Genomic DNA, 25,754 nt, shown 5'->3' with positions numbered 1-25,754 from the left:
GTAATCAGAACAGTTCTTTCAATAAATCTTAAACAATCAGGTCAGCCCCCTTTCCAATCTTGCAAAGGCCTCCCGCTATTCTAGGACTAGAAACCAAAGTTGCTATGCTGGTGCACAAAGCCATCATCTATAGACGTGGCCCGTGGCTATGTCTCCTTCCTCTGGAATTCTCCCTCATTGCCTCCTTGAAGTGTCTGCATCACATCAAGTCCATGCTCACTTACGGATCTATTAGTTTGTTCAGCGTTCTTGTGAACAAGAAGTAGAGACTTACTCATAAAAATGAGTTTAATTTTTGGAGGATAGACATTTGAAGCCCGGGTCCTGGCAGAACCACATTCCCCCTGAAGGTGCCAGATTCTGGTGGTCTCCTGTCAGTCTCCAGGGTCTCCTGCTTTGCAGATTCATCAACCTCTACTCCGTCCTTCACAAGGTGCTCTCTCTGTACGTCTGACTCCAGATTTTCCGTTTCGACTGGGGCCTACCTTACTGCAGCATGATCTCACCTTAACTAATTACAGCTGCACTGGCCCTCACTGGGGTTAGGGTTATGACATATGAACCTGAGGTGGGGAACGTGGTTCAAATCATAACGTGTCTTTGCAGTCAGTGCGGCTGCTGTGAGAATGTGCTTCCCCTTCAGCAGATGGAAGGTTCTCTCTCCCAATCCCTCCCTCCGCTCCCCAAACTCCTTCTCTCCCACCAGTCTTTCTTTCCTTCCCCCTCTCTCTTTCAAATGAATAAAAATAAGTCAACTTTTAAAATATCAAATTTCAACAAAAAAGGACAATCGTTGTAAAAGGATCATAAGATTCTCTCAGGATAATCCATTAGCTGCTGAACAAATGAGACCATCAGAGCAGTCACTGATACAGCAAGCAGAAGCAACTCCACCTGCAAGAGTTAAACAATGTGATACAATAGATAGATGCATTGTGTTTAACAATGCTTTCTTTTTAAGGATTTATTTATTTTTATTGCAAAGTCAGATTCACAGAGAGAAGGACAGAGAGAGAAAAAGATCTTCCATCTGCTGGTTCACTTCCAAAGTGAAAGCAACAGCTGGAGCTGAGCTGATCTGAAGCCAGGAGCCACTTCCGGGTTTCCCACGCGGGTGCAGGATCCCAAGGCTTTGGGCCATCTTCACTTCCTTGCCCATGATACAAGCTGGGAGAGCTAGATGGTAAGTGGAGCAGCCAGGATTAGAACGGGCACCCATATGAGATCTCAGTGCATTCAAGGCAAGGACTTAAGCCACTAGGCTACTATGCTGGGATCTAACACTTTTTTTTTTTTTAAGATTTATTATTTATTTTTATTACAAAGCCAGATACACAGAGAGGAGGAGAGACAGAGAGGAAGATCTTCCATCCGATGATTCACTCCCCAAGTGATCATAACGGCAGGTGCCATGCCAATCTGAAGCCGGGAACCAGGAACCTCTTCCGGGTCTCCCACGTGGGTGCAGGGTCCTAAGGCTTTGGGCCATCCTCGACTGCTTTCCCAGGCCACAAGCAGGCAGCTGGATGGGAAGTGGAGCTACCGGGATTAGAAACAGTGCCCATATGGGATCCCAGCGCGTTCAAGGCGAGGACTTTAGCTGCTAGGCCACGGTGCCGGGCCCAGATCTAACACTCTTTTTTAAGAGAAGGATTAAAAACTCTAAGTAAATATCAATCCTGTATGAAAAAAGAACGGATATAATAACCTAAAAAACTTGGGCCAGCACTGTGGTAGAGTGGGTCAGGCTTCTGCCTATAATGCTTGCATCCCTTTTGTGCACTAGTTCAAGTCCTGGCTATTCCAGTTCTCATCCAGCTCCCTGCTGGTGGTCTGGGAAAGCAGCAGAGGATGAGGCAAGTGCTTGGATCCCTGCAGCCACATCTGAGGCCCAGCTGAGGCTCCTGGCTTCTAGCTTTGCACCAGCCTAGCTCCAGCCATTGTGGGCATTTAGCAGATGGAAAACATCTCTGCCTCTCCCTTTCTCTCTCTAACTCCACCTTTCAAATAAAAATAAAACAAATCTTGAAAAAAAGGAAAGAAATTCTTATAAATGAAAATGCCAAGTTTCTTATTAGATACAGTAAGAGAATAAAATGTCATAAGACATGTGAAGAAAATATCAGAAATACAGCAAAGAAAAAAGAGAAACACACAAAAATGAGATTATAAAACATGAATATCAACTAAAACATAAACATCAATATCAGGAGATGGTGAAAGAGAGAGCAGTGAAAAAATCAAGGCAAGTAATTTAGCAGAACTAAAGGGGATCTAAAAGAAACACAGAGAGTGAAAGAAGAAAAAAAAAAAGAAGTAGAAGTAGAAGAAAAAGAAGAAAAGACTGCATAACACTTCATCTAAACAACAAGAAAACGGTAACTTTCCAACCCAATAATGGAAATCAGGTTGACAGAGGGCTTGTCATCAATGCTACAGAGGCCAGAAGACAATAAAACAACATCTTCAGCTTGACAGAAGAATATAACTGTCAAACCAATACTCCATACTTAGCCAAGCTTCTGCTGATGGCTGTGTGCTGTGATACAACAGGTTCAGCCACTACTTAGCATACCCCTATTCCACACGAAAATGCTGCATCAAGTCTTAGCTAATTTTTGATGAACACCCCAGGAGGCAGCAGATGGTAACTCCAGTATTTGGGTCCCTGCCACTATGCAGGAAGCCACTGAGCAATTCCTGACTACATTCTGTCCCAGTCCTGCTGTGAAGAAGAGAACCAGGAGATAGAAGATACCTCTGCCTGTCTCCCTATCCCCCTCCTCCTCCCTCTGGCTGCTTTTAAAATAAATCACAAATGAACATTTTTTTAGATGGAGTGAAATAAAAACACATATTCATACAAAAGAGAATATCCAATGTGCAGATATATCTGAAATACTAAGTAATACTTTCCAATATAAACAAAGACAATAACTACATGACTAAATGTATAAATGCCCCTACTGTTTAAAAACTTTTCCAGACTAATACAGATAGGAGCTATAAACTCCTTGGAATCAAAATGTTAGCAATAATACAAAGGGGCAATTATTCTAGTATCCTTGTATTACTTGATAGGAGAATAATAATTTTCAATGTATTTTTAAAAAATTTCAAGGTGGAGTATGCGTATTGTAACTTAGGAGAAATCGGGGGGCAATAGAAACGAAAATGGTGTGTCGCTCGCTTGCCAGTTGTAGCAAGGCTCAAAAGCCAAAAAACGAACCCTCAATGGAGGACAGGCACAGACAGATCCAATCAACATGAATTTGCGATGTACTGCAGGCAAAAGAAAGTAGATTACAGGTGAAGATGTGTAGGAGCACAAACAAGGAGGAAGAACAAGGATACAGGAAGACGTAAGAGCAGCTAGTGGCACAGCAGTGCAGATGTGGCTTGGGATATCGCAGCCCATGCTGGAGGGCCTGCTAGGAGCCCGAGCTCCTCCACTTCCGATCCAGCTTCCTGCTAATGCACGCCCTGGGAGGCCAGCAGGTGAGGCTCAAGTACTGAAGTTTTTGCTATCCACATGGGAGACCTGGAAGAGGTTCTAGGCTCCTGGCTTGGGCCTGACCAAGCCCTGGATGTGGCACACATTTGAATAATAAGGCTGTAAATAGAAGACTTCAGTATGCTTCACTGCTTTTAAAATAAATGAAAATTAAACATATTTTTAAAAAGAAAAAGAATAGAACAGAAAACAATAATTATATGGGGTAAACAAATACAAAGCATGGGTTCTGTTAGAGAATAAAAGAACAATGCTTTATGAGAATTTCAAAATATGCCTGCACTTAAAATACAGAAGAAGACTAACAAGAATTCGGGCATAGGGCCCAGTGCGATAGCATAGCAGCTAAAGTCCTTGCCTTGAACGCACCAGGATCCCATCCAGCTCCCTGATTGTGGCCTGGGAAAGCAGCTGAGACAGCCCAAAGCCTTGGGACAATGCACCCGCATGGGAGACCCAGAAGAGGCTCCAGACTCCTGGCTTCATTTTGGCGCAGCTCTGCCTGTTTTGGCTGTTTGGGGAGTGAACCATTGGACAGAATATCTTCCTCTCTGTCTCCTCCTCTCTGTATGTCTGACTTTCCAATAAAAATAAATAAATACTTAAAAAAAAAAAAAGAATTTGGGCCTAAATCAGAAGGATACTGTTCTGAAAAGGTAGAGATACTCACTGCTGGAAACCATTAAAAGAAAATAGAAGCGCAATTTTTCAGAGCGAGATTCTGAATAAAAAGTAGATCAAAGCAACAAACCTTACGAATCAGAAGATACGGAAGGAGAGGACCAGAAGCAGTGCAGTTGTGGGACAGAAAGCCAAGGCAGGAGGTGAGGGCACTGCAGAGGGTGCAGGGTCACGGCACACTGGGTGAAGCTGCGGCTTGCAACACTAGCATTCCACACGAGAGCGCGGGTCATGCCCCAGGTGGTCTACTCCTGAGCCAGCTCCCTGCTAACCTGTTTGGGAGCCAGAGGAAGATGGCTCAGACACTTGGGTCCCTGCACCCACATGGGAGACCAGAAGTAACTCCAGGCTCCTGACTTCAGCCTTGCCCAGCACTGGTCGGTGCGACGATTTGGGAAGTGAACCAATGGATGGAAAGATCTTTCTCTGTGCGTCTCCAGCTCTCTCCAACACACCACCTTTCAAATCAAGAAAGGACGGCAGTTCCCAGAGGTTGCTGCTAGGTGAGAATCCGAGGTCACTTCATACACGTCAACCTTCAGAGATGGAATTTCAAAGTTTTTCATTGGAAAATGGACTTATAAATGGGTTACTAACTTTTTGAAAGGAAACTCTCAGAAGGAAAAATAAAAAAACACTATTAACACAGTGTAAGAACGGAAATTGAAATGAACAAGGAACAAAAAGCACAGTGAGCAAATGCAAAATCAAAACTCAAAACTGACAAAAAATAAGAACGATCCTTGCAACATGAGTGGAGGTGACGGCTTACAGTAAAACATCTCTGTGATCTCCACCCTGTAATTCCCACCCTGCTCAACCTTATCATTTGGCTGAAGAGATCTAACATTAAAGGATGGGGAAAACACTGAATAATCCAAACATGAACCACATGGAACCCCAGCGGCCACTCGAAACTCCAAGTAATGTCTGGATGTTTGTCCCATTCATTCTGCTTATACCAAGCCTCACCTGGGATATCCCAGATATTGGGGTTTTTCTGGCTGTTAAGAACATCAGAATGTTAACAGGAATCCTCTCTGCCTGAAAGGAAGGAGAGCAGCAAGCAGAGAGAGGAAAAGTTCAAGGGCATTCACCTTAAGTTACTCTCTGAATGTGTTATTTGAGCCAGCTCCTGGAATGGCAGTTCCCCACGGCCTGTGAGGTAAGGTCTGAAACATTCCAAGGCCTCTCGGATTCTGGTCCAGCCACATCTCCATCCCTGCTTCTGTGCCATGCCCATGCTGGTGTTCCAGCCAGGATGTGTCCTCTTCCCCCTCGGCACTTTAAATCAAAGCCAAACTCCAAAGCACACTCCAAAGGCTGCCTGATGGAATTAATGGGTTGGTGTGATGGAGCAGTGGCTGGCAAGGCAGCTTTCCTGTAGGGTCTTGCCGGTGGGCACGCTCCTGTGGACCTGTTTCATCCAGGGAGCAGCACAGCTACGGTGTGTCAGGACTGAAGGACTGGGTCCAGCGTGATGGCCTAGCTACTAAAGTCCTCGCCTTGAATGCGCCCCGGGATCCCACATGGGCACCGGTTCTAATCCCGGCAGCTCCACTTCCCATCCAGTTCCCCGCTTGTGGTCTGGGAAAGCAGTTGAGGACAGCGCAAAGGTTTTGGGACCCTGCACCCACGTGGGAGACCTGGAAGAAGTTCCTAGCTCCTAGCTTCAGATTGGTGCAGCACCAGTTGTTGTGGTCATGTGGGGAGTGAGTCATCGGATGGAAGATCATGCTCTCTGTCTCTCCTCCTCTCTATATATCTCTGATTTTGCAAATACAAATAAATAAATCTTAAAAAAAAGACTGGAGGACTTAGAAGAAATTAATATAACTAGAAAACAGAAAAGCAGAACATTTATAAATGCTTAAGTTAATGTCTACATACATGATGCTTAATATTTTAGAAATATTTTGTTACACAAGGAAAATAATTTTTTAAGGGTTTATGTATTTTTTTTAAAAGACTTATTTTATTTTTATTGGAAAGTCAGATATATAGAGAGGAGGAAAGACAGAGAGGAAGATCTTCCATGTAATGATTCTATAAACCATTTTTTTTAACCCCCTTTATCAAGTGGATTCCAGTGATGTCTCATGTAAATGAAAAGAGATCATCAGGCCACAAAGAGACCGTCCCCTGCACATCACTCTCATAGTGTGTTGGCTACTATAGCAACAGCAAGAAGCAGACTTCAGAACCTGCTACCTAAGTCATTGCAACAGTCAGCCTAGTGTGAGTAACAATATGCACGAGCTTAATTTTTTTATACAGACTTATGAGATTGGCGCCACACCTCTAAAGGGATCATGATGTAAATATTCAGTAGGATTCACGCACAGCAAGGTAGCACACAAAGCGGGAGATGTGGCTGGCACACTATCTACATCTCTTTTTTTAAACAGATTGCTTTTATTTGAAAGACAGTGAGAATGAGAGATCTTGCGTCTATTGGTTCACTCGCCAAATGTCCACAACAGCCAGGGCTGGTCCAGGCCGAATCCAGCAGTACGAAATGCCATCTAGGTCTCTCATTCATACAGGTGCCAGGGACTTAAGCACATGCACCATCATCAGCCAGCTCCCAGGCTCATTAGCAGGAAGCCAAATCTGAAGTAGAATAGCCAAGTTCAAAGTGATACTCCAAATGGGATACAGGCAGCACAGATGGCAGCTTAACCCACTGTGCCATGATGACAACCCCACTGTACACATTCCAAGGCTTCCTGTGCTCACTTCTCCTATGCCAGGACTGAGAGGAAGATGGGTGTCATGTTAAGTATTCTATGGCGGGGGCGCACAACAGTTCCTATTTACTCTGGAAATATTTGTGTTTCTGTGCAGGCTAAAAGGATGAGCTGTGGTGTTTCAGAAGATGGTGTCTGATGGGAATTTTAGATCACTGTAGTTCCCACTCTACTTTTGGAAAATCTGGAGTTGCTGCTAGGGTTCTTCGCAGTTATGTGGGGCTCCCCCGGCAACCCCCAGCAGTCCTCTGCTGTTGTACACTCACACCAGCTTTTCGCTTTCACACTGCCTTTCACTTTTCCTACTCCATCCTTCTTTTTTTTTTTTACCTTGTCATTGAAGCATCCTCAGCTATGCACAGAAATCTAACAGAAGCCTTTTGTGTGGGGGCCTCACTCCCAGGCAGTTCTGAAAGCAGCAGGTGCCTCACTGCAAAGGCTTCTGCTAAACCTACACCCAGCAGCTGCTAATCCTGGGCTCTTGCTATTAAACACAGTAAAATGGACTTACATCAGAAACCAAATGGAAGCTAACTCCCTCTTCTTGGACTTAAGCCACTCTTGTCTTGAAATTTTTCCAAAACCCACAAAGTTCATTTCTCTCACAATGTGAAAAAACAGTTAGTAGAGAATGCAGATTATGACGGAGGTAGTGAGGCATGAGTGTATGGGGGCAGGGTAGGTGGCTTGCAGGAGTAGGAGCTCCACTTAGAAGCACAAACTTTCCTAGCTTGGTTAAGCCTCTGGGAAGGAAAACATCATACTAGGTAAGAACCTATTTCCTGTTTCCAGCAGGGGAGTGAGGCTCAAAATTACAGAATGAGAAATGTCCACCTCCACAAGCTACACAAACTAGATTCTCTCCATGACTGATACAGATTTGTGAGGGTACTTTCAAAGCTCATAGAAAATGGAAATGAAAGGTCCATTTTTGCACAAAACTGTTTTTTCACTTTGTAATTCTTCCTACCGTTCATTCTCCCTGAATATCAGTCGACCCTTTATAGCTCTGTTAGCTAAACATGACAAATCTTGAAAACCTGACTTTATGTTATATATGATCTATTAACAGACAGTGAAAGTAAAAAAATATATATATATATAAGGCATCAATACTTAGCAACTTCAAGGCATCTACCTCCAGAAAGGAAAAGAGTGCAGAATGAGTATACAGCTTTCGATATGTCACTCATGTTTTATTTCTTAAAAAAAAAAAAGAAGAAGAAGAAGAAAAAGAAGAGAGAGAGAGAGAGAGAGAGAGAGTGCTAAACATTGTGGTAAACTGTTTGCCTCTGTTAAATCCAGGTATTGCATATGTAATTGAATGTTACACTATTTTCTGCTTCTGTTTGTTTAAAACACTTTATGACATGAAGTATTACAACAAGAGAAGTGTTTGATTGTATGGTATGATTCTCCAAGCCATGCCTCTTTCATTTTTTTTAAGAAAAATATCTTCCGTCCAATGAATCACTCCCCAGGTGACCACAATGGCCGGTGCTGTGCCAATCCAAAGCCAGGAGCCAGGAGCTCTTCCGGGTCTCCCATGCGGGTGCAGGGTTCCAAAGCCGTCCTCGACTGCTTTCCCAGGCCACAAGCCGGGAGCTGGATGAGAAACAGGGCTGCCGGGATTAGAACCGGCGTCCATATGGGATCCCAGTGCATTCAAGGGGAGGACTTTAGCCAATAGGCCATGGCACTGTGCCCATCCCATGCCCCTTTCTTTAAATCTTGGCAGATGAAAGTGAAAGACAAATGCATTAAAATCAGATTCACTGAACTGTTTTAAGGCAAAAAAAAAAAAAAGAGAGACACACACATAGATTTCAAAAATGACCTATGAATGATCCCTTCCATCCTCCACATGGAGTATTCATGGTACCGCTTCTGAAGCACAGACTGCAGCCAAGCCCTAAGCTCAGAGGCCTCCAGGGTTCCGTACTGCCTGCCTACCAGGCTGACAGCACCTCCTTGCAGGCTTGAAGCCCCATCTGACCTGGGCCTTTCTCACCTCACCTTTGAACTCAATGTCCCTGCCAGAACATACCTCCTGGGTCCCCAAGGTTCCACTCTCTGACTCCTGGGCCATTATGCATGGTATGTGCTTACACTGCCCTTCTCTGGACCTTCCTGATCCCTGCCCATGGCTGCCTCCTCCTCCTTCCCCTTCCAAACTAAGATGAGACCAGCTTCTGGGAAGCTCCTCTTGCAGCCCGAAATGTGGATCAGGTATCCTCCCTCTGCGCTTCCCATGACAAAACTCTTATCACAACAGAAGCCAATTGCCCAGCTGTTCTTTTCCCACTGGACAGTGAGCTCCGAGCTATCTGAGACTGCATTTTATTGTTCTTCATATCTCTGGCACAGGACACCACACTTGGCACCCAGACAATTTCAGCAAATACCTATTCCTGAGGGGGACAGTGGACAAGCATGTGCATTAGTGACTGGATGTAGGAACAGGACCAAACAGCAATGCTGGGTACTTCTAGCCCAATGTCAAAAGGCATGATAATTCATTTATTTTCTAACAAACAAACAAAAAATGGTCATTTACAGTTGATTCAATAAGCATTGACAGGCCAGCCTAAAATAATCACAGAGAAACTACTAGATGGCAGAAGCTGAAAGAAGCAACTACTAACATTTAAAAGACTCAAGAAAAGCTTCCTATGGGAAATGATTTTTGAACGTGGTCATTTAAAGATGACATGGAGTTTGGTAGGACACAAGAAAGAGTACTCAGGACAGAAGGTGACTGCCATAAGCTTGCAGCGTGAAGGTGTTTGTTGCACTGCAGGTTGTACGCCTCAGGGCTGGGGGGTAGTCTGGAAGAATTCTCTGTCTTGCCTCACCTTCTGGTTCCATAGGCAATAGCTCCAACACCTAACTGGCTTCCTGACTCTCACCCCAGGACTCTTGATGTCATTATCATCAAGAAAATGGAACCACATGAAACCAGGATCATTTTTAATAAATGACACCAGATGCTATGTGCACAATGGGACGCTCAACGGGGCAGCCAGACAGACACTCAAATGAAGGAGGACAGTAACAGTGACAATCAACAGAACAAAAGATCTTTCAGAGCCCCCTGATAGCACCTGCTGTGGGCTTTTGTTAAGGCCATAAGTATACCAAGACAGAGAAAGAGGATGAATGACAGTGACAATAACTGTAATCAACATTCCTAGTACTTTACACTTGTAAAATCTCCCTTTATGTACATTGTTTCTTGACTGTAACAAAATAATTATGCAATGTAGAGAAAATTAATATGCAACTCACAACCAAAAAGAACAAGCTATATTATTTATAGCTGATCACTGAGGCCATCACCGCTATCAAAATACAAAACAGATGCCTTTTATGAGGAAGTTGGCACCAGCTCCACATAAACCAGAAAGCTAGAGAAATTGAAAATTGAAGTATACGCAAGTGATTTATTAAGCAAGAAAATGTTCCCCTCACAAATGACAGAAGACTTTGAAGCTGTGCAAGAGAGCACGGCAACAGGAACACAGAAAAGAACTTAGTGCACCTGTAAGCATTCTGGGCTTCACAATGCTTTTGCCTGAATAAGCTGCATTTCATCTCCCCAAATGATTAATCTGCTTCATTCTGGAATGTGGAAGAAAATCAAATATCAGCATCTATCATCCTTCTTCCAGATTCTAGTTTAGAAAGATAATTCAATAAAGATCAATACAGACACCTTATTGTTCTAAGAACCCTTTATTTGATATCGTCACCTTTAAGGCTATATCTTTAAGATTTTTTTTATTTTTATTGGAAAGTTAGATATACAGAGAAGAGGAGAGGCAGAAAGGAAGATCTTCCACTTGCTGATTCACCACCCAAGTGGCCACAAAGGCTGGAACTGCACTGATCCAAAGCCAGGAGCCCAGAGCCTCTTCCAGGTCTCCCATGTGGGTGCAGAGTCCCAAAGCTTTGAGCCATCCTCAACTGCTTTCCCAGGCCACAAGCAGGGAGCTGGATGGGAAGCGGGGCTGCCGGGATTAGAACCAGCACCCATATGGGATCTTGGTGCATACAAGCGAGGACTTTAATTGCTAGGCTACCATGCCAGGTACTAAGTTATCTCTCTTAAAAACTCCTAAAATACAGAATCTGAAAATAGGTTTCTCACTTTCCTTGCTCAAACTGAAAATCCTTGCAGTAAAGAAAACAGAATTTGGGCTGCCCATGACATTTTAGCAGCAATTTGTGGTATGACTAAAAGCCTTGCATCTGCCTGTGTGCACAAGAAAAGAGAAATTCCTGGAACAACAGAAGTCCGTCAGCGGACACTCGCTACCTCCATGCTTCAGGAATGTATGAGGGTTGCAGTAGTGATGAACTTTTTTCCTGTACACTAATAATGCGATTTTTTTCCTTAACTAAAAAGAAAAAAGCTGAAGATAAAACTGAATGCCATGATCAACGATTTTTTAGAAACACTTTATAAATTTGGTTCAGCAAGTATTCTCGGGTTGAAACACATCTAATATCTCCCTTAAAATCCCCTTTTACATTAGATATATGAAGGAAACAATACGGAACTAATTGTCTTACCCATCTTCCTGTAGGGTTTGAAGCTTTTTACCCTAATTATGTAAAGATTGTCAAAAATAGATAAACATATCTAATAGCAAAGAGATAGGCAAAGTTATACCTACCAGATAGTCTGCCCAAATGATTGTACAAATGAACATTTGAAGATTTTAGAAAAGTAAATCATCTGGTATCAAACAACATGAATCAACAGACCACTAAGATTCAACCATCCACTAACACTGGATCTGGGAACTGGTAGCTACCAGGCTTCACGCCTGGTAATTATTAGAGTAACTATTAGCTATATCACAGCAGAAGATAATTCCAATGTCAAAGCTATTTATACCTATATTTCATGAAAGCAAAAAAGAATCGTAAAGTAAATGATCAGCAAGCTTTCAGGAATGTCTCCAGTATTTGGGAGACTGAGTGACTACTGTGGGAGAAAAAATAAGGCTTTGAGACCAAGCAGTCTGGGTTGAAATTCTGGCTTGTTTATTATTCATTGCATGGCCTGGGCGTATCTCTTCACATCTGTGAGCATCTGTATTCTCATGTACCAGTGATGAGCATTCCTGGCTTGTAGACAGAAATGAGTCAGAGCGTTTATTTAAGCCACTCAGCAGCCACACTCGGCAGCAGACACGCAACAAAGGAAGCTATTACCATGAAGTCATGCTAGTACGCATGGATCAAGGGTAAGCTCTCTTCTGCTCTTTCAAGGAAACACATGTGTTCATGTACATGGTGCCATTTCTCCAACATGTATGAGGGGTTTGGGTCATAGCACAAAATTTGGGCCCTAGGATCCGGTTAAAATGCAAAGTATAACTCCCTCGTTCTGGCTAAGGTGTCAGATGCTGTTTTTCTAACACACTGCAGGCATGCTGATGCTCAATGGGCTGTGGGTGGCAGTCTGGGGCCAGGCTCTAGCGTAGAAGAGTTACAAACTAAAACGAAATTGATGAAGATAGTTGGGAATGACTGCGAGGTGCCGGGAGCTATTCCTTCCCATTGCCTGCACTCCCATGACATACTTTTCACGTAATTCAATTACTTCTGAGTAATTCTGTTAACTTGCTGTTGGTGCGGCCTTGCCACAGCCTTCAGCTGTGAATTTCTTAATGGCTGAGCTAACTTTTGCTGGCAACATATCACTATAATTAGGAGAAATTCTCTCCTGAGGTGTGTAACACGTTTATTCTTCCATGCTATTTCAGTTTATGGGTTATCTAAGTAATTAAGGATCACTCAAAACAAACAAGAAAAAAACTTTCACTGCCTTTATGGCAAAATATGGCAAGTTTTCCAACTGAGCTTTCACAGTAACATCAACTTAGACAAATAACTCATGTTGTTTTTACATGGCTAATCCTACTGTAGTAACAAGTGGAGATAAAATTTGCCAAGTAAACTACTGTAGCAAAATCTAGTTTTGTTGCTGAAAGCTACAAACCTGTTAAACTAAGGAGGACCACTAGAACTTTCATTAGACCATGGTAGGAAGCATTTCATTAGACCATGGTAGGAAGCATTTGTCCAAATTTGGTCCATCTACACGGCCTGATGAGTTCAAGGCCTGGCTTTGTCGGGCTCTTCTGTTGCAAATGGAGACACTGTGCACACATACCATATGATACCAACTTCTACACCTCTCTGTGTAAGTGTACAAACTTAGTTCTATAGCCTATATGCTCAAAAATATGACTATAGTTAGCTGTGGTTCATTTTCAATATAACAACAGGACTCCAATAAATACTGTGCCCTGCAGTTACAACAGGGTAACTATAATTAGGTGCCCATCACCCCAGGTAGTCAGACACATTACTCTTTGTCAATAAAGGAATCCATCCTTTCTGAACTCTCCTTGAAAATCATTCTAAATCATTCATTAATATGAATGCTTTCGGCACCTCTGGAGCCTCATTATGCTGTTGTTATTTGGCATTTTCTTTTCTTGGTCCCAAATGTTCTCAAAGCAAATACAAATTCCAAGCAGACATTCATATTTTCTTCCAGAGGAGTCCCGTTTTACATTCACGATCTAAAACAAATGTTAATTAAAGTGATGGCAAGCATAACCCGCGCTCCTTCCAAACATTTTCACTATTGGCTGCACTCCACCTTCCTGTTCCTATACTCTAAGAAACTCCAGCAAGTGATTAGTCTTCACAGTGTAAAAATTTCTTGCAAGGGCAGCCCAGGAATATTCAGAACAGTTTCCTGGAAAGGCATCCTTGGAAAACATTTTTTGGGGTTGTCATACTATATCAGACTCAAGTCCTACAAGCTTGGTGAAACTAAAGCCCAATTACCCTTGACTCACAAATTACTTCTGAGATTTTTTTTTTTCCCTAAAGAAAACTAATGGTTTTGCATAGAGTGATTGTCAACACTAATGCTTTTATCACAGCACTTTTTAATCACTCAAATTTGGAAAAGTCATAACTTTCTCAGTGTCAATGAAATTCTATACTGACATGAAAAACCTGTTATCAAATGTTTAGAACTATGCAAACATTTATATTTTATTATATATTATAAACAAGCAGATAATAAAACAGTAATCTAACTTTCTAATAAATATACATCTATACTTCACCCAAAGTCAAAGTTAACAATTTTCTCTGCTGGCATGACTTTAAATTTTTTTACACATTCCTGAATTTTGGTAGTGTTACATTTCCTACACAAAATATGTATGATTTTATAATCATAACATATAGCAATTTTATTTTCTCGAGCAAGATCTTCACACACTTAGAATTAACGACTCACTAGATTAGTAGATTAATACAATTAAGTAATGCTGGTACGCATAAAGCTATCTTTCCCCACAGATTTGGATTGAATGTCTTATATTTAAATATATTCCTCTCAGCAGACACTCTTTCAACAATCTGCAATTCCTACTAACTGATCCTTTTTTCCTGAAGCAGTCCGAGAATTCCTAGTAAAGTGTAATGCAACTCTTAAGACAGAGAAGGAAATGAAATGTGTAAAGGAAGCCTGCCTTGCGCATCAGTGGAAACCATGAATATGAATGGATTTTGGAGCAGGATGATGGAAGAGGAAAATGCTATTGGGAGGCCAGCTGCCAACTCCCTCTCCCTGGACTCTCTCTCTGCAGCTCCCCATCCCCTTCTCAGGGCCTTGATTCCCAGCTTTCAGGGACACTGCGGCACATGTAGCCTTCATGATGTTCTCACAGTCTAAACGCACAGAGGATTAAAAGGCCACTACATTGAAAGCTTGTGCCGCACAAAGTAACAACAGTGCTCAAAGCACTTAAAAATACATTACCGCTGTTCGTATCAATCACAGCATTTACTAGCCACTCCCCAGTCTACTGGGAGGTACAAGGGTGAGCACGGTTTAATTGGCTTTGAGAATCTTATGAGCCGTGCTAGACCTTTAATTAGAGGAACTGTAGGAGTGAACTTGTGATGTGTGTATTAGGGAGGGGCTAGTTGGCTCTGTCCTGGTCTGGGCAATTTGCTTGCAAATGCACCTTTGAACAACTTAAAAGTTAGAACTCACTTCTTGCTAAAATAAAATTTAAGGTAGAAGCACCCTGAGTTTTTATTACACACAATAATGTTTAAATTATTTATTATCAGTGTTGGAATTTTCTTATCCAAACCAACAGAGGAAACAGTGATTTGCAAAATCAGGGTCTCATACTCACATGCTGTTAGCTGTCTGGTAGATAGAGGGACAAACAGTGCAGCGACTTTCTTAACACATAAAGGGGGCCATTGTACATCCCTAGTGGAATTGCTGTGTGTGGACAAAGATGCAGAGTTGCTAGACCTTCAAATTTTTTAGGAGAAACCGATAATCTATATTTTAACATGAACTCTGTATGTGCTTAGATATCAACAACTAAGTAGAAAAATCAGCATTTTCTATTAGCAAACAGAACAACTTTGAAGGCCAAAATAGGCCTGTGGAGTGCAACCAGGGATTCACAGCAAGGAAGAGCTTATGATATTTATTAGAATATTTTTCAGCGCACTAAATGTATTTGCATATGCATAAATAATCATCCAGTAAATAGATTAGAACAAAATCCAAAATCTAAGTTCCAAACTGCCTAATCAAGGTATTCTAATCTGATTCCTAAGATCTTCTTAGGCTTGTCTTCCTCCTATTAAAGAATAATGATGTATTGGAGTTTTGCAAAGCAAATATTCTAGCTAAAGGGGGAAAAGTGTTGTTGGGTTAGGTTTATTGTTTTGTTATTGCATCTCACAGCTATTGCTGATTTCTTCCTGTTGATGTGAGGAACAATGAAAAATCTTGGACTGCTACTAATCAGAGGATGGGTTTGGAACCTGTCTATGATTCAACAGTCAAATGGAAACTTCTAAAGGGTGACCAAGAAAGCAAGCACATTAACACTGTAGGCTCAGGAAGCAAGTTATCAGTATGCAAATTTCTATTACAATAGTTCCAATAAGAGGAACCCAGGTTCTAACTTTAAAAGCATGGAAAGAAAAAGGACTGTCCAGTTTCATGCACACTTCTAGTTTCCTAGGGCTGACATTTTAATATTTACTAATTCGCTCTCAATGCTTGCCATTTCTTGATGCGACGGGAATTTCTGATTTGTAAAGGAAGTGAGTCATTCTAGGCCACAATCCCACCTTGTGAAGGACAAGTTAAAGCAAGACATGGAATGCCAGGTTTTGTTTCTGCCTCAGTTCAGACAAACAGTGCATTCTTGGGGTAGGCACTTGGCACAGAGGTTGAGACACTAGATGGGATGCCCACATTCCAGAGCTGAGCACCTAGATTTGAATTCCTCTTGCTTCCCACTCCAGATTTTGTAATGCACACCCTAGGAGGCAGCAGGTGATGACCTAATTTTCTGGGTCTCTGACACCCATATGGGAGATCTGAATTGAGTTCCTGAAGCCCAGGCTCCAGGCTTTTGCTTGTCCAAGGGCTCAGCTCTTGAGGGCATTTAGAGGAAACCAGAGGATGCAGCATCTTTCTCTGTCTCTCTATCCCTCTCTTTGTGCCTTTCAAATAAAACAAAAATAAATGACAAATAGGCTTTTAAAAAATCATATATTATAATAGTAAAGGATTTCAACCTACATCCTGGATCCTGGCTCCTGGCTCCTGGCTTTGGATTAGCTTAGCTCCAGCTGTTGTAGCCACTTGGGGAGTGAACCAGCAGGCAGAAGATCTTTCTCTCTGTCTCTCCTTTTCTCTATAAATCTGACTTTTCAATGAAAAAATAAATATTAAAACCAAACAACCACAAAGGGGCTGGTTTTAGTGAAGAGGTTAAGGGTATCTGGGTTCAACTCTGACCTGGACTCCATTTGTGACTGCAGTTTGCTGCCAATGCTCACCCTGGAAGGAGCAGGCCAGGGATCATGTACTTGAATTCCTGCCACCCACAGCGGAAGCCTAGACTGGGGACCAGACTCCTGGCTTTGGCCTGGCCCAGTCCCTGCCCTGTAGGCAGTGGAGACCAGAGTGATGATCTCATTTTTAGTATTTTTGCACTGAAGATGGGCATTAGATATAGATTTTTTAAATATTCACTGATTTATTTATTTGAAAGAGAGGTACAGACTGCAAGACTCCTCCTCCTACTGGTTCACTCCCCAAATGCCCACAATAGCCAGGAATGGACTAAGCTGATTCCAAATGCTGGGCACAAGAAACTCCAATCATATCTCCCACTTGCATGGCAGGGACTCAAATACTTGACCCATCATCCACTGCCACCCATTGTTGTATTATCAGGAAGCTAGGGCAGGAGCAGAGGCACTCTGATACGGGATTAAGAGACCCATGCAGTGGTTTAATCCACTATCCCACAAAGTAGGTCTCAGAGATACATTTTCAGAAACAAAAACAAAACATCCTTTAGCCAACTGAAGACCGTTCTTAGAGATTCTAGCTCAGAGAGTCAAATAAACATTACATGTCTCACTCCATCACCAAGTTGACAGCCCAGAAAGCCATCTGTCAATCACGTTTTTTCTGACTTACGATTCTTTGTTTTTTCTATTTATTTTTATAGTTTTGTAAGTACAGGAGGTCTTCCACCTTTCTCCCTTTCCTCCCTGTCTCTCTACCCCACTATTACTCCGGGAATTACCACAGTTATCCCTTCTGTAACAATTACAAGATTAACTCTCTGCTACTTAAATGTGTCATGATGTGGTAGCTACAGGTAGAGATAGAAAGTCGAGTATCATGTTGCATATATGCCTTGTTTACATCTTTCAAAATGGGAGTCCTCTTAGCATAGCCCATCCAGGAAACTGTCATTCAAGGGTCAGATTCGGGTCTCCAGATAAGAACCTTTTGCCATGGGATTTCAAAACCCTCAAAACACTAAATTATTACAGACAGGAGCACAAGGAAGTAGTTGGAACTCTCTGTTCATCTAGTTTTTTAGCTTAAATCTTAGGATCAGCAAGTTTAAAACAGGCTGTTCACACTCTCTGAAGTCTTCTATTATCCTGTTCATGTCTTAGCAACGCCCCTCAGAGTTCTGATGATCCCACTTTGGAAGCAATGGAGAAGGGAAGGTAGGCTCTCAAAGCCCTCAGTGAGAGCCACCAGTCTTCAGGCAAGACGGCTGACCCCATGATCTGCCAATGCAGCCAAGTGGAAGGCAGACTCCAGGCATCTCTTTACAAATAAATATTTGGGGGTGACTAAATCCAAGAAAGAACATGATGTGAGGTGTTGAGGATCATTTCTCCCATAGAAAGGACTAGAACAAAGAAATAATTTAGCACGCTGATCCCGACCCTGAATCGGCTGTTCCCAAAGGGCTGCTCAAAACACCAGCCACTTCCCACATCCTTGGTACCACTGTCCAGGAGTTTGGCAAGAGCTGCACTCACATTCTCCCTGCCACTAAGTGTATCTAACTAGGGCCTGAAGATGTCCTGCAGTAAAGGACTTGCCTAAATCAGAGTAGCTTACATTCAGTTCCACAGATTATCTCAAGGAATGCTTGATGCACTTTGATGTACTAGGTTATACTGCAGCTCTGGGCAACGCTGTAAAAAAGTATGCTGCAGAAAGCCTGCAGAACACTGGCTCCTATTTTTTTTTTAAAGGTTTGTTCTTTTGAAAGGGAGAAACCGAGAGAGGAGTGAGATTTTCCATCTGTTGGTTCACTACCCCAGGTGGCTAAAACAGCCAGGAGTCTGAGTTTCCCAACTGGGTGACAGGGGCCCAAGCACTCAGATCATGTCCCACCGCCTTCCTGGGTACAAAAAGTTCATGGACAAATTTATTTTGGCATTAAAAATTATTTTGAAGTCCTTGCACAACTTTTTCATAACATGTCTTTTCCATAAAAAGACATGAATTAACTTATTGGAAGCAGTGGATTCTTGGGGGAACAGCCCTCAGGTGCACTATGGAAAACCATCCTACCCTCTACTCATCTGTGCCCGGATGACATGACTCATTCCTCAGGTGTCTTAGTTCTAACTGGAGACTTATTTCCTGAAGATTCCTTTTCCCTCTCTTCCTTCTGCCTGACTTTAGACCTCAACTCTAAAGATTAAAAAATAATAATAACCAGGAACTAACGTATCACCAACTACACTCAAGGCCTTTAACTGTGGTCTCTTATCTCTTAGGAAAAATACTTGAACAGAGAGCAAACAAAAACTGGATTTTTCTTTTCGTTAGCAAATAGGTTGTGCTAGTCAAAAGCAGAGCTCATTCACTGGCTTCTGTTGGTGTGTTCTGGGCAGCAGTCCTAGCTGTCTCCTTCAATGGGATATGACTGGCTCTCCACCAGCTTCCTCAGAAATCATTGGAAGCTGTGGAGGAACCACAGAAATCAGGGAGCAGGCACTGGACATATTGATTAAGACGCTTTTGGTGGGTGCTGGCAGAATGGTTCAACTGGCTAATCCCCCACCTTCAAGTGCTGACAAACCACATTAGTACTACTTCATGTCCCATGCACTCCACTGCCCATCCAGCTCCCTGCTTACGGCCTGGGAAAGTAGTGGAAGGTGGTTCAAAGCCTTGGGACCCTGTATCCATGTGGGCGACCTAGAAGAAGCTCCTGGCTCCCAGCTTTAGATTAGTTTAGCTCTAGCCATGGGGGCCATTTGGGGAGTGATTCAGAGGACAGAAGACCTCTATGTCTCTCCTTCTCTCCCTGCAACCTTGCCTTTCAAATAAATGAATTTTTTTTAAAAAATATACCATTTGAACAAGCCCTCTACTGAGCATATATCCAAAGGAAAAGAAATCAGTATGTTGACAATACATTCATACTAATATGTATACAGATCTGACATTAAGGCTTTTCATAACAGCTAAGATGCATGATCAGCTCACCTGCCCATCAAAACATGATGGGGAAAGAAAATGTGATACATATATTCATCACATGCATGCATGTGCACACACAGATAAACGCACACACATGTACCAGGTATTATTAAGCCATGAAAAAGCAAAGAAATGCTATCATTTACACCTAGAAAAACATGGATGAACCTGGAAGGTATTATATTAACAAGAAGTAAATCAGGCATAGAAAGATTAAGACATGATCTGACTTACATGGGAGATGAAGAAGTTATCTCACAGGAGGAAAGACTGGTGACCAGAGGCCAGGAAAAGGGAGTAAGGAGAGGGGGATCAGAAGAGGTTTTGTTAATGTATACTAAATTACTCACTATTACGTTTCAACAGTCCAGAGCAATTTAAGTCGACTATAGTAAACAATTACTATATATTTCCGAACAGCTCTAACCCAAAATGAGTACTTCTAACCCAACATGATCAACGCCTAAGGTGACGATTGTGCTAAATGTCCTGACTCAATTAGCACACTTTGCACGTGTTGAAATCATATTATAATCCGCAAATATGTGTAGCTACCATGTGTCCATTTTAGAAAACTTTTCTCAGAAGAAAGAAGATTGCTGTATGCCCTTCTCCTAGCCACGGGATGCTTGCACTCCTACCCATTTCGGTAGAAGGATGCCCCAGGTTCCAGATGGGGTAGTTCCAGGAGGCAGCCAAGTCTACTGCTCTGCAGAGACCTTGACCGCCCCAGTGCCTGCTTCCTCTCACCAGGGCAGCCGTGCCTTTTCCTCCTCCCACCACAGAAGCCAGAAATGAATTCCAGCCACACTCTGAAATCATGTTTGCCTGGTTCACGATGTCATGGCAGGCCTCAGTGACTCGGAAACAGCTGTCAGGACCCAAAGTGGCCACGTGGAGAGGGCAAGGATTTTTCTTTCCATGAGCAGCAAAAGAATCCTGAGGGTGTATAACTCATTCCATCAGAAGCCAAGAGTCTTTTCAAAGACACTCTCAAAAAATCTATTCTTGAGAGGTTAGGGCTGTAATTTTATTAGGTAATCATTGTTCTTCTCTTAAAAAAAGATATACACAAGACACCTACTTTTTACTTAATAGCTTAACAGAAAATCAGACGTTAGTTTTGTGTGACTTTTGTAAAATTAGGTAACTTTTGGTAACTTTTGGTAGTATTGGTTCTTAAACTATAAAATGGGGATTAAAAATAAGCATCTGGCAACATTCTTTTGGTGATCACATGAAATAACATATGCAAGTGAGTATCACTGATCTGTATGGTTTATACCCAGGGTAGTGTTATACCCAGGGGGTGGCACTGAAGGATCTTGTTGCTGGGCCCCACAGCAAAACAGCTCCCTAGGGTCAGGGTTTAGCTGAGCTTCATTTTTTCAGCTTTGTCTATTATTTATTTATTTATTTATTTTTGCTAGTTATTTTCTGCTTTCATTTTTTAGCTCAGAGACAAAACTGTACATATTTATCATGTACAAAATATTTTGTAATAGTCATATATGTATATACGTATGTATATATGCATATATATGTATATACATATATGTATATACATATATATACATATATGTGTATATACATATATATAAATCCCACTATATATAGTGGGGTGACTATATGAATACATGGACATATGCTATTTTTAAAAAAACAGTTAACAGTAGTTTTCTGCCAATATTTTATGATGGAAAGTTAATCATTTCTCTGTCTTCTCACATGGAGCCCTAAAAAAAAATCGCCTTTTATTTCAATAGTACCTCTTGTTCTCTTTCAAAATAGAAAAATAACCCTCTGCGAAGCTGCCTGTGGCTGACAATTCCAAGTCTCCAAATGGATTTCCAAAGGATGAAACACATCTTCCACCATCCCTGTCACACAAAGAAATAAAATCTTATAAAAAATAAAAACCTCTTTTGGCATAATAGTATATCCTATCATGCCAATCCAAGGTCCTGTGCCAACTCACACCAATGCCAATATATTTTGTTGCCATATGATTTTCCGAAATGAACCAGAAGCATGGTAGAGATGGGCTTAATGCTCACCACACATCCCTGTTATTTCTGCGAATGAAATTCAATTTCCTGGCACCCATTGTGTTATCTATGGCTAAATTCCTGCCAATGGGTTGCAACTATGAGTAATGTGTGCTCCTGCAAACCCAGGCCATCCAATCCTCCCATGTGTGTTCCTCCACATGTCTGCTCCTTGGCCCAGCTTGGTGGAGGCAACCCTGCAAACCTAGAAGCCACATAAAAGTGGCCTAGCCACAGCTAGGAAATCTGTATCCCTGATCACTGGAAGACAGCCAACTGCAGCTCAAGTGCCCTGCTCCAGAGCTGAAAACAGAAACGCTTATAACATGTCTGTGTCATTCAACATTTTGGAGTGGCATCTGGAACATCTGATCTTCTTGAAGTTCTACAGAACATAATGAAACACCAATAGTTGACTTATAGAAATAGTGATTTTAATCATTGTGTACCACCACTGGATGCCAGCTCTCTAAACTTAAGACAGCACCTTAGAATAGGTCCTACGCTAGATAACCAGCTGGGGTGGTACGAGTTTAAGAAAAACATTGCCGAAAATCTTGAAGCTCATTTTTTGTATGTAATCCTTCTGTGACACAAGAAAGCAAGCTGTCCTGCTTGACTTCAGTGCCTGGAACACCTTGATCTGCCACATTAAACACCAGTATTTTGTGGGAATATAATTTGTGTCAAAGGATAAATATTTATGAAAATTAGACCTATCAGAGATCTTTAAAAAATAAATTGGACACTGACAATTGACATCGCCATCTATAAGCTTTATATCTATCTAGCAATAAAAAATCAGCACCACCTTCTAAGCCTCATACTTCTGTGATTATATTCCATTACAATATGACTGCAGACAGGTATCCACGGCTTAGACCAATTATAGAGCATATTATTTTACTTAACTGTTAGCATTTACAGCGGTGTGCATTTCTCTGGGGATATATGTGAACTATAAAAGGGAATATTCTCAGAAATTTGAGCTTCAGCCAAAGCTAGGAAATTGAAGCTTCAACCCCAAACTAAGACAAATTAAGTAAATTACTTACATCAATGGTCTAAATTTCTGGGTGCCTAACCTGGTTTAAGGTCATCCAGGTAATGATTCCATGATAAGTGCGATAACATACTTTCTTATTTAAAACATACCAGGTTAACTCAGTGAAGAACTTACATGCAAATGGATCATTAAGTGCATTCCTGGAAACTGCCTTTAGTGATTACAGACGTTAGCCCGAAGCAAACAACACTGTACTGTCTCAAATAACTTAATAAAAAAATATGCTCAATATGAGCCATGTTCCATCCCCACTGCTCATGCTTTATGTTGGCCACCACAACTATTACCTGGCCTACTAAAATACGAGCCCCCAAGTTTCCACCTGGCTCTTGGTGCCCACTTCGGCTGTGTAAAACCTGCCCGTTACAGGTTCCCAAAGTGATCTCTTTAAATCACATGTCATACCACACCACTTTCTTCTGTAAAACTTTTTCATACTTAACAGGTTAAGGATAAAAAATGGAAATCCATCACTGCCTGTCACTCCTAACCTCATCAAAAGCCATCCCAATAGCAGCCTCACTATCCTTTTCATTCCAAGGCAACCCAGTCTTTGATGTGTTTCTTACATACCCCGGATTCTTTCCCATCGGGTCTTTAAGAACTTGGAGTTCTCCGTATCTGAAAGACTGCTTTCAGCTCTTTCCACAGTTGACTGTTCTCCAGCATTTAGGTCTCAGCTCACCCTTCACCTCCCTGAAGTACCTGCTGGCTCTTTATATTTTCTTTGCATCACTTACAAAACTCTGTCATTTTACTTTTATTGCTGGAAAAACCTGGAGAGTCCACGAGGACATGAACAACTCTCCCCCTTTTAGCCTTGTACCAGACATCCTATAATCAGAGATGGATAGATGAATGGATGGATGGATGGATGGATGAAAAGAACCAAAACTGATATCAGCACTCTTATGGAATCCTACGTGGCACTATGCTGTGCCACAATGCTAATCCCTGGTGTTTAATTAGCTGTTATATTTGGAGACATGAGGCCATCTTATCTTTAAATTTTAAGCCATTTTCCTTATAAAGCAGCTTTTTCACAGGAGAAACCAAAAAAGTAACCACACTGTAGACTCCTGCAGGTGGGACTGACTCCTGCAGAGTGGTACTCTCCAGGCATACACCACCACATGGAAGCCCAGCACACACTCCACTTCCATGTATGGCACTGGGTCCATCTGACAAAAGAACTGTTTTTTTCCAGTGCCTACAAATTCTTTTCCCAAATGGTCTCCTGTGTATGTAATAGGAAATGCAGAGTTGGATCTGGGCATAGGCTCTGGAAATGTCAGGGCTGTGTCTGCAGACTGGCTGCCCCTGAAAAGGCCAACACATGTGACCAAATTTTTCCCCATTTGGGGTCATGAAGGAAAGCTATGCCAATCCAGCTAAACTGCTGAAATCCTTTCCATAGCTCAACATGAGAAAAACCAATGAAGCCTTGCAGGATGCCAGCCAGGATGCCAGCCAAGAACTTACACATAGGCAAGAAGACCTCGACTCCGTGGAGGGTGTTGCAAGATCAGCCCGTGACGCATGTGCTAGTAGTTACTCCTGGAAGGAAGCTGCTGGGCTCTTTGCTCTTGGCATCCCACCAGACACTCATTTTGAATCTCCATGCAGAAGCTCCTCCCAGAATTCAGTACCAACAAAAGCTTTGCCTCTCCTGAACACTTAGCTTCGCTGTTGCTTTGTATTGGAACCTGTGACAGTTTGACAAATCGTATTTTCTCAAATTACAAACAGCCAAGCAACAGAGCTGTAACCCGGCTTCATGACACTGAACATTATGACTCACATTCTTATCTTCCAACACACCCCTGATTTCACCTAATTTTCTTCTTCTTTTTCCCAATTTGAATTGCATCATGGGCACTACAAAAAGGTTTGAAGTCCCTTTGTACATACCTGGCAATATGATGTACTTCCTTGGAGGCCTATGCCAGAACATCCAATCCTGAGTTTCACTCAGGCATCAAATAACCCATGCCTCTCCCTGAGCTTCATGCATCTCACCTCTAAGATGGTGTTACAGCTAGATCAACAGTGGTGAATAGAATCTGCACGGGAGTGACTACATTAGTGTTGCACTGTGGAGACTTCTACAGAGTTATCTGGGCAAAGACACAGAAAAGCATAAAACCATCAAAATTATCCTGTGCTCATCCTCTTACACCTTGTGGAACCATCTTTGCTAACTGCCTCTTCCGTTGCCAGTTATTTAATGAGATTCTTGGATTTTGACATCGGCACACTTCTTTGTATAGTCTAGATATGCTTCCTAGACAGACCCGGTGAATCTTTGGGTCTGTTGACATATTCAAATCTCTTCCTCCCTCCTGCATCAGTCTCACGCCCTGTCGGTCACATATATTCAATAGCTACCTAGACAGCATCATTTGGCTATCATGGAGACAATTCAAAGCGACTCATCTATATGGGGTGGCACTAGTGTTCTCTTAAGCCTCGCTCCTATATGAAACATCTCAGTGGATGACACACTATATATGAGCTTTATAGCTCATTGGCATATCATCATTGATAATTCAGTGAATTATTAATGTATTATTCTCACTGTTTCTATGTACAGTAAAACAGCTGAAACAGAAACGACAAGGTGAGGCCACAATAGTGTAATGTGTAGCCTGTCCTGTATCATGGTATCTTTCTAACTCCTGAGTTATGCTCTTCTCTGGGTGTCTGGAGTGACAACCAGATGTTCCAGCTATAATGCTGAGCTAATCCCTAGTCTACTTTTTCCACATGTTCCTTCCCTTCCACATCAATACCACGA

At 42.1% G+C, this 25,754-nt stretch overlaps 1 protein-coding gene across 2 annotated transcripts in view; it reads right to left on the bottom strand.

Annotated features, from left to right (window-relative positions):
- The window catches only part of MOB3B (MOB kinase activator 3B), a 175,246-nt gene that overhangs the window by 137,370 nt on the left and 12,122 nt on the right, over window positions 1-25,754 (bottom strand). The window contains exon 1 of one of the 2 annotated variants that reach the window (XM_058672632.1): window positions 8,084-8,132. The exons of the other annotated variant lie outside the window; for it this stretch is intronic. The gene's annotated coding sequence lies outside the window, so the exon portion shown is untranslated. Of the gene's footprint in view, window positions 1-8,083; window positions 8,133-25,754 lie in introns of those variants that run through there. 2 annotated transcript variants of the gene reach the window in all.

Source organism: Ochotona princeps, chromosome 14, assembly GCF_030435755.1.
Source record: "Ochotona princeps isolate mOchPri1 chromosome 14, mOchPri1.hap1, whole genome shotgun sequence".
Lineage (NCBI taxonomy): Eukaryota > Metazoa > Chordata > Mammalia > Lagomorpha > Ochotonidae > Ochotona > Ochotona princeps.
The sequence above is the reverse complement of the archived record's forward strand: the minus strand, read 5'-3'. Positions and strand labels throughout refer to the sequence as shown.